Raw genomic sequence first — 14,423 nt, 5'->3', positions numbered from 1 at the left:
GCTGCGGTCATAATGTGATGGACATGGTCAGCAGCAGCACTCGGGTAGGCTGCGGTCATAATGTGATGGACACGGTCAGCGGCAGCACTCAGGTAGACTGGTCATAAAGGGATGGACACGGTCAGCGGCAGCACTCAGGTAGACTGTGGTCATAAAGACATTGACACGGTCAGCGGCAGCACTCAGGTAGACTGTGGTCATAAAGGGATGGACACGGTCAGCAGCAGCACTCAGGTAGGCTGCGGTCATAAAGGGATGGACACGGTCAGCAGCAGAACTCAGGTAGGCTGCGGTCATAAAGGGATGGACACGGTCAGCGGCAGCACTCAGGTAGACTGTGGTCATAAAGACATTGACACGGTCAGCGGCAGCACTCAGGTAGACTGTGGTCATAAAGGGATGGACACAGTCAGTGGCAGCACTCAGGTAGACTGGTCATAAAGGGATGGACACGGTCAGCGGCAGCACTCAGGTAGGCTGTGGTCATAAAGGGATGGACACAGTCAGCGGCAGCACTCAGGTAGACTGTGGTCATAAAGGGATGGACATGGTCAGCAGCAGCACACAGGTAGGCTGCGGTCATAATGTGATGGACATGGTCAGCAGCAGGACTAGGGTAGGCTGCGGTCATAATGTGATGGACACGGTCAGCGGCAGCACTCAGGTAGACTGGTCATAAAGGGATGGACACGGTCAGCGGCAGCACTCAGGTAGACTGTGGTCATAAAGACATTGACACGGTCAGCGGCAGCACTCAGGTAGACTGTGGTCATAAAGGGATGGACACGGTCAGCAGCAGCACTCAGGTAGGCTGCGGTCATAAAGGGATGGACACGGTCAGCAGCAGAACTCAGGTAGGCTGCGGTCATAAAGGGATGGACACGGTCAGCGGCAGCACTCAGGTAGACTGGTCATAAAGGGATGGACACGGTCAGCGGCAGCACTCAGGTAGACTGTGGTCATAAAGAGATGGATACGGTCAGCAGCAGAACTCAGGTAGGCTGCGGTCATAAAGGGATGGACACGGTCAGCGGCAGCACTCAGGTAGGCTGCGGTCATAAAGGGATGGACACGGTCAGCGGCAGCACTCAGGTAGGCTGCGGTCATAAAGGGATGGACACGGTCAGCGGCAGCACTCAGGTAGGCTGCGGTCATAAAGGGATGGAGACGGTCAGCGGCAGCACTCAGGTAAACTGCTCATAAAGGGATGGACACGGTCAGCGGCTGCACTACGGTAGACTGGTCATAAAGGGATGGACACGGTCAGCGGCAGCACTCAGGTAGACTGTGGTCATAAAGAGATTGACACGGTCTGCAGCTGAACTCAGGTAGGCTGCGGTCATAAAGGGATGGACACGGTCAGCGGCAGCACTCAGGTAGGCTGCGGTCATAAAGGGATGGACACGGTCAGCGGCAGCACTCAGGTAGGCTGCGGTCATAAAAGGATGGACACGGTCAGCGGCAGCACTCAGGTAGGCTGTGGTCATAAAGGGATGGACACGGTCAGCGGCAGCACTAAGGTAGACTGGTCATAAAGGGATGGACACGGTCAGCGGCAGCACTCAGTTAGGCTGCGGTCATAAAGGGATGGACACGGTCAGCGGCAGCACTCAGGTAGGCTGCGGTCATAAAGGGATGGACACGGTCAGCGGCAGCACTAAGGTAGACTGGTCATAAAGGGATGGACACGGTCAGCGGCAGCACTAAGGTAGACTGGTCATAAAGGGATGGACACGGTCAGCGGCAGAACTGAGGTAGGCTGCGGTCATAAAGGGATGGACACGGTCAGCGGCAGCACTCAGGTAGGCTGCGGTCATAAAGGGATGGACACGGTCAGCGGCAGCACTCAGGTAGACTGCGGTAATAAAGGGATGGTCACGGTCAGCGGCAGCACTCAGGTAGACTGCGGTAATAAAGGGATGGACACGGTCAGCGCCAGCACTCAGGTACACTGAGGTCATAAAGGGATGGACACGGTCAGCGGCAGCACTCAGGTAGACTGCGGTCATAAAGGGATGGACACGGTCAGCGGCAGCACTCAGGTAGACTGTGGTCATAAAGAGATGGATACGGTCAGCAGCAGAACTCAGGTAGGCTGCGGTCATAAAGGGATGGACACGGTCAGCAGCAGAACTCAGGTAGGCTGCGGTCATAAAGGGATGGACACGGTCAGCAGCAGCACTCAGGTAGGCTGCGGTCATAATGTGATGGACACGGTCAGCAGCAGCACTCAGGTAGGCTGCGGTCATAATGTGATGGACACGGTCAGCGGCAGCACTCAGGTAGACTGGTCATAAAGGGATGGACACGGTCAGCGGCAGCACTCAGGTAGGCTGCGGTCATAAAGGGATGGACACGGTCAGCGGCAGCACTCAGGTAGGCTGCGGTCATAAAGGGATGGACACGGTCAGCGGCAGCACTCAGGTAGGCTGCGGTCATAAAGGGATGGACACGGTCAGCGGCAGCACTCAGGTAGGCTGCGGTCATAAAGGGATGGACACGGTCAGCGGCAGCACTCAGGTAGACTGCGGTCATAAAGGGATGGACACGGTCAGCGGCAGCACTCAGGTACACTGAGGTCATAAAGGGATGGACACGGTCAGCGGCAGCACTCAGGTAGGCTGCGGTCATAATGTGATGGACACGGTCAGCGGCAGCACTCAGGTAGACTGGTCATAAAGGGATGGACACGGTCAGCGGCAGCACTCAGGTAGGCTGTGGTCATAAAGGGATGGACACGGTCAGCGGCAGCACTTAGGTAGACTGTGGTCATAAAGGGATGGACATGGTCAGCAGCAGCACACAGGTAGGCTGCGGTCATAATGTGATGGACATGGTCAGCAGCAGCACTGAGGTAGGCTGCGGTCATAATGTGATGGACACGGTCAGCGGCAGCACTCAGGTAGACTGTGGTCATAAAGACATTGCCACGGTCAGCGGCAGCACTCAGGTAGACTGTGGTCATAAAGTGATAGACACGGTCAGCGGCAGCACTCAGGTAGACTGTGGTCATAAAGAGATGGATACGGTCAGCAGCAGAACTCAGGTAGGCTGCGGTCATAATGGGATGGACACGGTCAGCGGCAGCACTCAGGTAGGCTGCGGTCATAAAGGGATGGACACGGTCAGCGGCAGCACTCAGGTAGGCTGCGGTCATAGAGGGATGGACACGGTCAGCGGCAGAACTCAGGTAGGCTGCGGTCATAAAGGGATGGACACGGTCAGCGGCAGCACTCAGGTAGGCTGCGGTCATAAAGGGATGGACACGGTCAGCGGCAGCACTCAGGTAGACTGCGGTCATAATGTGATGGACATGGTCAGCAGCAGCACTCAGGTAGGCTGCGGTCATAATGTGATGGACACGGTCAGCGGCAGCACTCAGGTAGACTGGTCATAAAGGGATGGACACGGTCAGCGGCAGCACTCAGGTAGACTGTGGTCATAAAGACATTGACACGGTCAGCGGCAGCACTCAGGTAGACTGTGGTCATAAAGGGATGGACACGGTCAGCAGCAGCACTCAGGTAGGCTGCGGTCATAAAGGGATTGACACGGTCAGCGGCAGCACTCAGGTAGACTGGTCATAAAGGGATGGACACGGTCAGCGGCAGCACTCAGGTAGGCTGCGGTCATAATGTGATGGACATGGTCAGCGGCAGCACTCAGGTAGGCTGCGGTCATAATGTGACGGACACAGTCAGTGGCAGCACTCAGGTAGACTGGTCATAAAGGGATGGACACGGTCAGCGGCAGCACTCAGGTAGGCTGTGGTCATAAAGGGATGGACACAGTCAGCGGCAGCACTCAGGTAGACTGTGGTCATAAAGGGATGGACATGGTCAGCAGCAGCACACAGGTAGGCTGCGGTCATAATGTGATGGACATGGTCAGCAGCAGGACTCGGGTAGGCTGCGGTCATAATGTGATGGACACGGTCAGCGGCAGCACTCAGGTAGACTGGTCATAAAGGGATGGACACGGTCAGCGGCAGCACTCAGGTAGACTGTGGTCATAAAGACATTGACACGGTCAGCGGCAGCACTAAGGTAGACTGTGGTCATAAAGGGATGGACACGGTCAGCAGCAGCACTCAGGTAGGCTGCGGTCATAAAGGGATGGACACGGTCAGCAGCAGAACTCAGGTAGGCTGCGGTCATAAAGGGATGGACACGGTCAGCGGCAGCACTCAGGTAGACTGGTCATAAAGGGATGGACACGGTCAGTGGCAGCACTCAGGTAGACTGTGGTCATAAAGAGATGGATACGGTCAGCAGCAGAACTCAGGTAGGCTGCGGTCATAAAGGGATGGACACGGTCAGCGGCAGCACTCAGGTAGGCTGCGGTCATAAAGGGATGGACACGGTCAGCGGCAGCACTCAGGTAGGCTGCGGTCATAAAGGGATGGACACGGTCAGCGGCAGCACTCAGGTAGGCTGCGGTCATAAAGGGATGGACACGGTCAGCGGCAGCACTCAGGTAAACTGCTCATAAAGGGATGGACACGGTCAGCGGCTGCACTACGGTAGACTGGTCATAAAGGGATGGACACGGTCAGCGGCAGCACTCAGGTAGACTGTGGTCATAAAGAGATTGACACGGTCTGCAGCAGAACTCAGGTAGGCTGCGGTCATAAAGGGATGGACACGGTCAGCGGCAGCACTCAGGTAGGCTGCGGTCATAAAGGGATGGACACGGTCAGCGGCAGCACTCAGGTAGGCTGCGGTAATAAAAGGATGGACACGGTCAGCGGCAGCACTCAGGTAGGCTGTGGTCATAAAGGGATGGACACGGTCAGCGGCAGCACTAAGGTAGACTGGTCATAAAGGGATGGACACGGTCAGCGGCAGCACTCAGGTAGGCTGCGGTCATAAAGGGATGGACACGGTCAGCGGCAGCACTAAGGTAGACTGGTCATAAAGGGATGGACACGGTCAGCGGCAGCACTAAGGTAGACTGGTCATAAAGGGATGGACACGGTCAGCGGCAGAACTGAGGTAGGCTGCGGTCATAAAGGGATGGACACGGTCAGCGGCAGCACTCAGGTAGGCTGCGGTCATAAAGGGATGGACACGGTCAGCGGCAGCACTCAGGTAGGCTGCGGTCATAAAGGGATGGTCACGGTCAGCGGCAGCACTCAGGTAGACTGCGGTAATAAAGGGATGGACACGGTCAGCCCCAGCACTCAGGTACACTGAGGTCATAAAGGGATGGACACGGTCAGCGGCAGCACTCAGGTAGACTGCGGTCATAAAGGGATGGACACGGTCAGCGGCAGCACTCAGGTAGACTGCGGTCATAAAGAGATGGATATGGTCAGCAGCAGAACTCAGGTAGGCTGCGGTCATAAAGGGATGGACACGGTCAGCAGCAGAACTCAGGTAGGCTGCGGTCATAAAGGGATGGACACGGTCAGCAGCAGCACTCAGGTAGGCTGCGGTCATAATGTGATGGACACGGTCAGCAGCAGCACTCAGGTAGGCTGCGGTCATAATGTGATGGACACGGTCAGCGGCAACACTCAGGTAGACTGGTCATAAAGGGATGGACACGGTCAGCGGCAGCACTCAGGTAGGCTGCGGTCATAAAGGGATGGACATGGTCAGCAGCAGCACTCAGGTAGGCTGCGGTCATAATGTGATGGACACGGTCAGCGGCAGCACTCAGGTAGACTGGTCATAAAGGGATGGACACGGTCAGCGGCAGCACTCAGGTAGACTGGTCATAAAGGGATGGACATGGTCAGCGGCAGCACACAGGTAGGCTGTGGTCATAAAGAGATTGACACGGTCAGTGGCAGCACTCAGGTAGACTGTGGTCATAAAGAGATTGACACGGTCAGTGGCAGCACTCAGGTAGACTGGTCATAAAGGGATGGACACGGTCAGCGGCAGCACTCAGGTAGACTGTGGTCATAAAGAGATTGACACGGTCAGTGGCAGCACTCAGGTAGACTGTGGTCATAAAGAGATTGACACGGTCAGCAGCAGCACTCAGGTAGGCTGCGGTCATAATGTGATGGACACGGTCAGCGGCAGCACTCAGGTAGACTGGTCATAAAGGGATGGACACGGTCTGCGGCAGCACTCAGGTAGGCTGCGGTCATAAAGGGATGGACATGGTCAGCAGCAGCACACAGGTAGGCTGCGGTCATAATGTCATGGACATGGTCAGCAGCAGCACTCGGGTAGGCTGCGGTCATAATGTGATGGACACGGTCAGCGGCAGCACTCAGGTAGACTGGTCATAAAGGGATGGACACGGTCAGCGGCAGCACTCAGGTAGACTGTGGTCATAAAGGGATGGACACGGTCAGCAGCAGCACTCAGGTAGGCTGCGGTCATAAAGGGATGGACACGGTCAGCAGCAGAACTCAGGTAGGCTGCGGTCATAAAGGGATGGACACGGTCAGCGGCAGCACTCAGGTAGACTGGTCATAAAGGGATGGACACGGTCAGCGGCAGCACTCAGGTAGACTGTGGTCATAAAGAGATGGATACGGTCAGCAGCAGAACTCAGGTAGGCTGCGGTCATAAAGGGATGGACACGGTCAGCGGCAGCACTCAGGTAGGCTGCGGTCATAAAGGGATTGACACGGTCAGCGGCAGCACTCAGGTAGACTGGTCATAAAGGGATGGACACGGTCAGCGGCAGCACTAAGGTAGACTGGTCATAAAGGGATGGACACGGTCAGCGGCAGCACTCAGGTAGACTGTGGTCATAAGGGGATGGACATGGTCAGCAGCAGCACACAGGTAGGCTGCGGTCATAATGTGATGGACACGGTCAGCAGCAGCACTCAGGTAGGCTGCGGTCATAATGTGATGGACACGGTCAGCGGCAGCACTCAGGTAGGCTGCGGTCATAAAGGGATTGACACGGTCAGCGGCAGCACTCAGGTAGACTGGTCATAAAGGGATGGACACGGTCAGCGGCAGCACTAAGGTAGACTGGTCATAAAGGGATGGACACGGTCAGCGGCAGCACTCAGGTAGACTGTGGTCATAAAGGGATGGACATGGTCAGCAGCAGCACACAGGTAGGCTGCGGTCATAATGTGATGGACACGGTCAGCAGCAGCACTCAGGTAGGCTGCGGTCATAATGTGATGGACACGGTCAGCGGCAGCACTCAGGTAGACTGGTCATAAAGGGATGGACACGGTCAGCGGCAGCACTCAGGTAGGCTGCGGTCATAATGTGATGGACATGGTCAGCGGCAGCACTCAGGTAGGCTGCGGTCATAATGTGATGGACACGGTCAGCGGCAGCACTCAGGTAGACTGGTCATAAAGGGATGGACACGGTCAGCGGCAGCACTCAGGTAGGCTGTGGTCATAAAGGGATGGACACAGTCAGCGGCAGCACTCAGGTAGACTGTGGTCATAAAGGGATGGACATGGTCAGCAGCAGCACACAGGTAGGCTGCGGTCATAATGTGATGGACATGGTCAGCAGCAGCACTCGGGTAGGCTGCGGTCATAATGTGATGGACACGGTCAGCGGCAGCACTCAGGTAGACTGGTCATAAAGGGATGGACACGGTCAGCGGCAGCACTCAGGTAGACTGTGGTCATAAAGACATTGACACGGTCAGCGGCAGCACTCAGGTAGACTGTGGTCATAAAGGGATGGACACGGTCAGCAGCAGCACTCAGGTAGGCTGCGGTCATAAAGGGATGGACACGGTCAGCAGCAGAACTCAGGTAGGCTGCGGTCATAAAGGGATGGACACGGTCAGCGGCAGCACTCAGGTAGACTGGTCATAAAGAGATTGACACGGTCAGTAGCAGCACTCAGGTAGACTGTGGTCATAAAGAGATTGACACGGTCAGCAGCAGCACTCAGGTAGGCTGCGGTCAAAATGTGATGGACACGGTCAGCGGCAGCACTCAGGTAGACTGGTCATAAAGGGATGGACACGGTCAGCGGCAGCACTCAGGTAGGCTGCGGTCATAAAGGGATGGACACGGTCAGCGGCAGAACTCAGGTAGGCTGCGGTCATAAAGGGATGGACACGGTCAGCGGCAGCACTCAGGTAGGCTGCGGTCATAAAGGGATGGACACGGTCAGCGGCAGCACTCAGGTAGGCTGCGGTCATAAAGGGATTGACACGGTCAGCGGCAGCACTCAGGTAGACTGGTCATAAAGTGATGGACACGGTCAGCGGCAGCACTAAGGTAGACTGGTCATAAAGGGATGGACATGGTCAGCGGCAGCACTCAGGTAGACTGTGGTCATAAAGGGATGGACATGGTCAGCAGCAGCACACAGGTAGGCTGCGGTCATAATGTGATGGACACGGTCAGCAGCAGCACTCAGGTAGGCTGCGGTCATAATGTGATGGACACGGTCAGCGGCAGCACTCAGGTAGACTGGTCATAAAGGGATGGACACGGTCAGCGGCAGCACTCAGGTAGGCTGCGGTCATAATGTGATGGACACGGTCAGCGGCAGCACTCAGGTAGACTGGTCATAAAGGGATGGACACGGTCAGCGGCAGCACTCAGGTAGGCTGCGGTCATAATGTGATGGACACGGTCAGCGGCAGCACTCAGGTAGACTGGTCATAAAGGGATGGACACGGTCAGCGGCAGCACTCAGGTAGGCTGTGGTCATAAAGGGATGGACACAGTCAGCGGCAGCACTCAGGTAGACTGTGGTCATAAAGGGATGGACATGGTCAGCAGCAGCACACAGGTAGGCTGCGGTCATAATGTGATGGACATGGTCAGCAGCAGCACTCAGGTAGGCTGCGGTCATAATGTGATGGACACGGTCAGCGGCAGCACTCAGGTAGACTGGTCATAAAGGGATGGACACGGTCAGCGGCAGCACTCAGGTAGACTGTGGTCATAAAGACATTGACACGGTCAGCGGCAGCACTCAGGTAGACTGTGGTCATAAAGGGATGGACACGGTCAGCAGCAGCACTCAGGTAGGCTGCGGTCATAAAGGGATGGACACGGTCAGCAGCAGAACTCAAGTAGGCTGCAGTCATAAAGGGATGGACACGGTCAGCGGCAGCACTCAGGTAGACTGGTCATAAAGGGATGGACACGGTCAGCGGCAGCACTCAGGTAGACTGTGGTCATAAAGAGATGGATACGGTCAGCAGCAGAACTCAGGTAGGCTGCGGTCATAAAGGGATGGACACGGTCAGCGGCAGCACTCAGGTAGGCTGCGGTCATAAAGGGATGGACACGGTCAGCGGCAGCACTCAGGTAGGCTGCGGTCATAAAGGGATGGACACGGTCAGCAGCAGAACTCAGGTAGGCTGCGGTCATAAAGGGATGGACACGGTCAGCGGCAGCACTCAGGTAGGCTGCAGTCATAAAGGGATGGACACGGTCAGCGGCAGCACTCAGGTAGACTGCGGTCATAATGTGATGGACATGGTCAGCAGCAGCACTCAGGTAGGCTGCGGTCAAAATGTGATGGACACGGTCAGCGGCAGCACTCAGGTAGACTGGTCATAAAGGGATGGACACGGTCAGCGGCAGCACTCAGGTAGGCTGCGGTCATAAAGGGATGGACATGGTCAGCAGCAGCACTCAGGTAGGCTGCGGTCATAATGTGATGGACACGGTCAGCGGCAGCACTCAGGTAGACTGGTCATAAAGGGATGGACACGGTCAGCGGCAGCACTCAGGTAGACTGGTCATAAAGGGATGGACACGGTCAGCGGCAGCACTCAGGTAGACTGTGGTCATAAAGAGATTGACACGGTCAGTGGCAGCACTCAGGTAGACTGTGGTCATAAAGAGATTGACACGGTCAGTGGCAGCACTCAGGTAGACTGGTCATAAAGGGATGGACACGGTCAGCGGCAGCACTCAGGTAGACTGTGGTCATAAAGAGATTGACACGGTCAGTGGCAGCACTCAGGTAGACTGTGGTCATAAAGAGATTGACACGGTCAGCAGCAGCACTCAGGTAGGCTGCGGTCATAATGTGATGGACACGGTCAGCGGCAGCACTCAGGTAGACTGGTCATAAAGGGATGGACACGGTCAGCGGCAGCACTCAGGTAGGCTGCGGTCATAAAGGGATGGACACGGTCAGCAGCAGAACTCAGGTAGGCTGCGGTCATAAAGGGATGGACACGGTCAGCGGCAGCACTAAGGAAGGCTGCGGTCATAAAGGGATTGACACGGTCAGCGGCAGCACTCAGGTAGACTGGTCATAAAGGGATGGACACGGTCAGCAGCAGCACTAAGGTACACTGGTCATAAAGTGATGGACATGGTCAGCAGCAGCACACAGGTAGGCTGCGGTCATAATGTGATGGACACGGTCAGCAGCAGCACTCAGGTAGGCTGCGGTCATAATGTGATGGACACGGTCAGCGGCAGCACTCAGGTAGACTGGTCATAAAGGGATGGACACGGTCAGCGGCAGCACTCAGGTAGGCTGCGGTCATAATGTGATGGACATGGTCAGCAGCAGCACTCAGGTAGGCTGTGGTCATAAAGGGATGGACATGGTCAGCAGCAGCACACAGGTAGGCTGCAGTCATAATGTGATGGACATGGTCAGCAGCAGCACTCAGGTAGGCTGCGGTCATAATGTGATGGACACGGTCAGCGGCAGCACTCAGGTAGACTGGTCATAAAGGGATGGACACGGTCAGCGGCAGCACTCAGGTAGACTGTGGTCATAAAGGGATGGACACGGTCAGCAGCAGCACTCAGGTAGGCTGCGGTCATAAAGGGATGGACACGGTCAGCAGCAGAACTCAGGTAGGCTGCGGTCATAAAGGGATGGACACGGTCAGCGGCAGCACTCAGGTAGACTGGTCATAAAGGGATGGACACGGTCAGCGGCAGCACTCAGGTAGACTGTGGTCATAAAGAGATGGATACGGTCAGCAGCAGAACTCAGGTAGGCTGCGGTCATAAAGGGATGGACTCGGTCAGCGGCAGCACTCAGGTAGGCTGCGGTCATAAAGGGATGGACACGGTCAGCGGCAGCACTCAGGTAGGCTGCGGTCATAAAGGGATGGACACGGTCAGCAGCAGAACTCAGGTAGGCTGCGGTCATAAAGGGATGGACACGGTCAGCGGCAGCACTCAGGTAGGCTGCGGTCATAATGTGATGGACACGGTCAGCGGCAGCACTCAGGTAGGCTGCGGTCATAATGTGATGGACACGGTCAGCGGCAGCACTCAGGTAGACTGGTCATAAAGGGATGGACACGGTCAGCGGCAGCACTCAGGTAGGCTGCGGTCATAATGTGATGGACATGGTCAGCAGCAGCACTCAGGTAGGCTGCGGTCATAATGTGATGGACACGGTCAGCGGCAGCACTCAGGTAGACTGGTCATAAAGGGATGGACACGGTCAGCGGCAGCACTCAGGTAGGCTGCGGTCATAAAGGGATGGACATGGTCAGCAGCAGCACTCGGGTAGGCTGCGGTCATAATGTGAAGGACACGGTCAGCGGCAGCACTCAGGTAGACTGGTCATAAAGGGATGGACACGGTCAGCGGCAGCACTCAGGTAGACTGGTCATAAAGGGATGGACACGGTCAGTGGCAGCACTCAGGTAGGCTGCGGTCATAATGGGATGGACATGGTCAGCAGCAGCACTCAGGTAGGCTGCGGTCATGATGTGATGGACACGGTCAGCGGCAGCACTCAGGTAGACTGGTAATAAAGGGATGGACATGGTCAGCAGCTGCACTCAGGTAGACTGTGGTCATAAGGGGATGGACATGGTCAGCAGCAGCACACAGGTAGGCTGCGGTCATAATGTGATGGACACGGTCAGCAGCAGCACTCAGGTAGGCTGCGGTCATAATGTGATGGACACGGTCAGCGGCAGCACTCAGGTAGGCTGCGGTCATAAAGGGATTGACACGGTCAGCGGCAGCACTCAGGTAGACTGGTCATAAAGGGATGGACACGGTCAGCGGCAGCACTAAGGTAGACTGGTCATAAAGGGATGGACACGGTCAGCGGCAGCACTCAGGTAGACTGTGGTCATAAAGGGATGGACATGGTCAGCAGCAGCACACAGGTAGGCTGCGGTCATAATGTGATGGACACGGTCAGCAGCAGCACTCAGGTAGGCTGCGGTCATAATGTGATGGACACGGTCAGCGGCAGCACTCAGGTAGACTGGTCATAAAGGGATGGACACGGTCAGCGGCAGCACTCAGGTAGGCTGCGGTCATAATGTGATGGACATGGTCAGCGGCAGCACTCAGGTAGGCTGCGGTCATAATGTGATGGACACGGTCAGCGGCAGCACTCAGGTAGACTGGTCATAAAGGGATGGACACGGTCAGCGGCAGCACTCAGGTAGACTGTGGTCATAAAGACATTGACACGGTCAGCGGCAGCACTCAGGTAGACTGTGGTCATAAAGGGATGGACACGGTCAGCAGCAGCACTCAGGTAGGCTGCGGTCATAAAGGGATGGACACGGTCAGCAGCAGAACTCAAGTAGGCTGCAGTCATAAAGGGATGGACACGGTCAGCGGCAGCACTCAGGTAGACTGGTCATAAAGGGATGGACACGGTCAGCGGCAGCACTCAGGTAGACTGTGGTCATAAAGAGATGGATACGGTCAGCAGCAGAACTCAGGTAGGCTGCGGTCATAAAGGGATGGACACGGTCAGCGGCAGCACTCAGGTAGGCTGCGGTCATAAAGGGATGGACACGGTCAGCGGCAGCACTCAGGTAGGCTGCGGTCATAAAGGGATGGACACGGTCAGCAGCAGAACTCAGGTAGGCTGCGGTCATAAAGGGATGGACACGGTCAGCGGCAGCACTCAGGTAGGCTGCAGTCATAAAGGGATGGACACGGTCAGCGGCAGCACTCAGGTAGACTGCGGTCATAATGTGATGGACATGGTCAGCAGCAGCACTCAGGTAGGCTGCGGTCAAAATGTGATGGACACGGTCAGCGGCAGCACTCAGGTAGACTGGTCATAAAGGGATGGACACGGTCAGCGGCAGCACTCAGGTAGGCTGCGGTCATAAAGGGATGGACATGGTCAGCAGCAGCACTCAGGTAGGCTGCGGTCATAATGTGATGGACACGGTCAGCGGCAGCACTCAGGTAGACTGGTCATAAAGGGATGGACACGGTCAGCGGCAGCACTCAGGTAGACTGGTCATAAAGGGATGGACACGGTCAGCGGCAGCACTCAGGTAGACTGTGGTCATAAAGAGATTGACACGGTCAGTGGCAGCACTCAGGTAGACTGTGGTCATAAAGAGATTGACACGGTCAGTGGCAGCACTCAGGTAGACTGGTCATAAAGGGATGGACACGGTCAGCGGCAGCACTCAGGTAGACTGTGGTCATAAAGAGATTGACACGGTCAGTGGCAGCACTCAGGTAGACTGTGGTCATAAAGAGATTGACACGGTCAGCAGCAGCACTCAGGTAGGCTGCGGTCATAATGTGATGGACACGGTCAGCGGCAGCACTCAGGTAGACTGGTCATAAAGGGATGGACACGGTCAGCGGCAGCACTCAGGTAGGCTGCGGTCATAAAGGGATGGACACGGTCAGCAGCAGAACTCAGGTAGGCTGCGGTCATAAAGGGATGGACACGGTCAGCGGCAGCACTAAGGTAGGCTGCGGTCATAAAGGGATTGACACGGTCAGCGGCAGCACTCAGGTAGACTGGTCATAAAGGGATGGACACGGTCAGCAGCAGCACTAAGGTACACTGGTCATAAAGTGATGGACATGGTCAGCAGCAGCACACAGGTAGGCTGCGGTCATAATGTGATGGACACGGTCAGCAGCAGCACTCAGGTAGGCTGCGGTCATAATGTGATGGACACGGTCAGCGGCAGCACTCAGGTAGACTGGTCATAAAGGGATGGACACGGTCAGCGGCAGCACTCAGGTAGGCTGCGGTCATAATGTGATGGACATGGTCAGCAGCAGCACTCAGGTAGGCTGTGGTCATAAAGGGATGGACATGGTCAGCAGCAGCACACAGGTAGGCTGCAGTCATAATGTGATGGACATGGTCAGCAGCAGCACTCAGGTAGGCTGCGGTCATAATGTGATGGACACGGTCAGCGGCAGCACTCAGGTAGACTGGTCATAAAGGGATGGACACGGTCAGCGGCAGCACTCAGGTAGACTGTGGTCATAAAGACATTGACACGGTCAGCGGCAGCACTCAGGTAGACTGTGGTCATAAAGGGATGGACACGGTCAGCAGCAGCACTCAGGTAGGCTGCGGTCATAAAGGGATGGACACGGTCAGCAGCAGAACTCAGGTAGGCTGCGGTCATAAAGGGATGGACACGGTCAGCGGCAGCACTCAGGTAGGCTGCAGTCATAAAGGGATGGACACGGTCAGCGGCAGCACTCAGGTAGACTGCGGTCATAATGTGATGGACATGGTCAGCAGCAGCACTCAGGTAGGCTGCGGTCAAAATGTGATGGACAC

This window comes from Paramormyrops kingsleyae, chromosome 13 (assembly GCF_048594095.1).
Source record: "Paramormyrops kingsleyae isolate MSU_618 chromosome 13, PKINGS_0.4, whole genome shotgun sequence".
In the NCBI taxonomy this organism is placed as follows: Eukaryota; Metazoa; Chordata; class Actinopteri; order Osteoglossiformes; family Mormyridae; genus Paramormyrops; species Paramormyrops kingsleyae.
Note: the sequence above shows the minus strand (reverse complement) of the source record.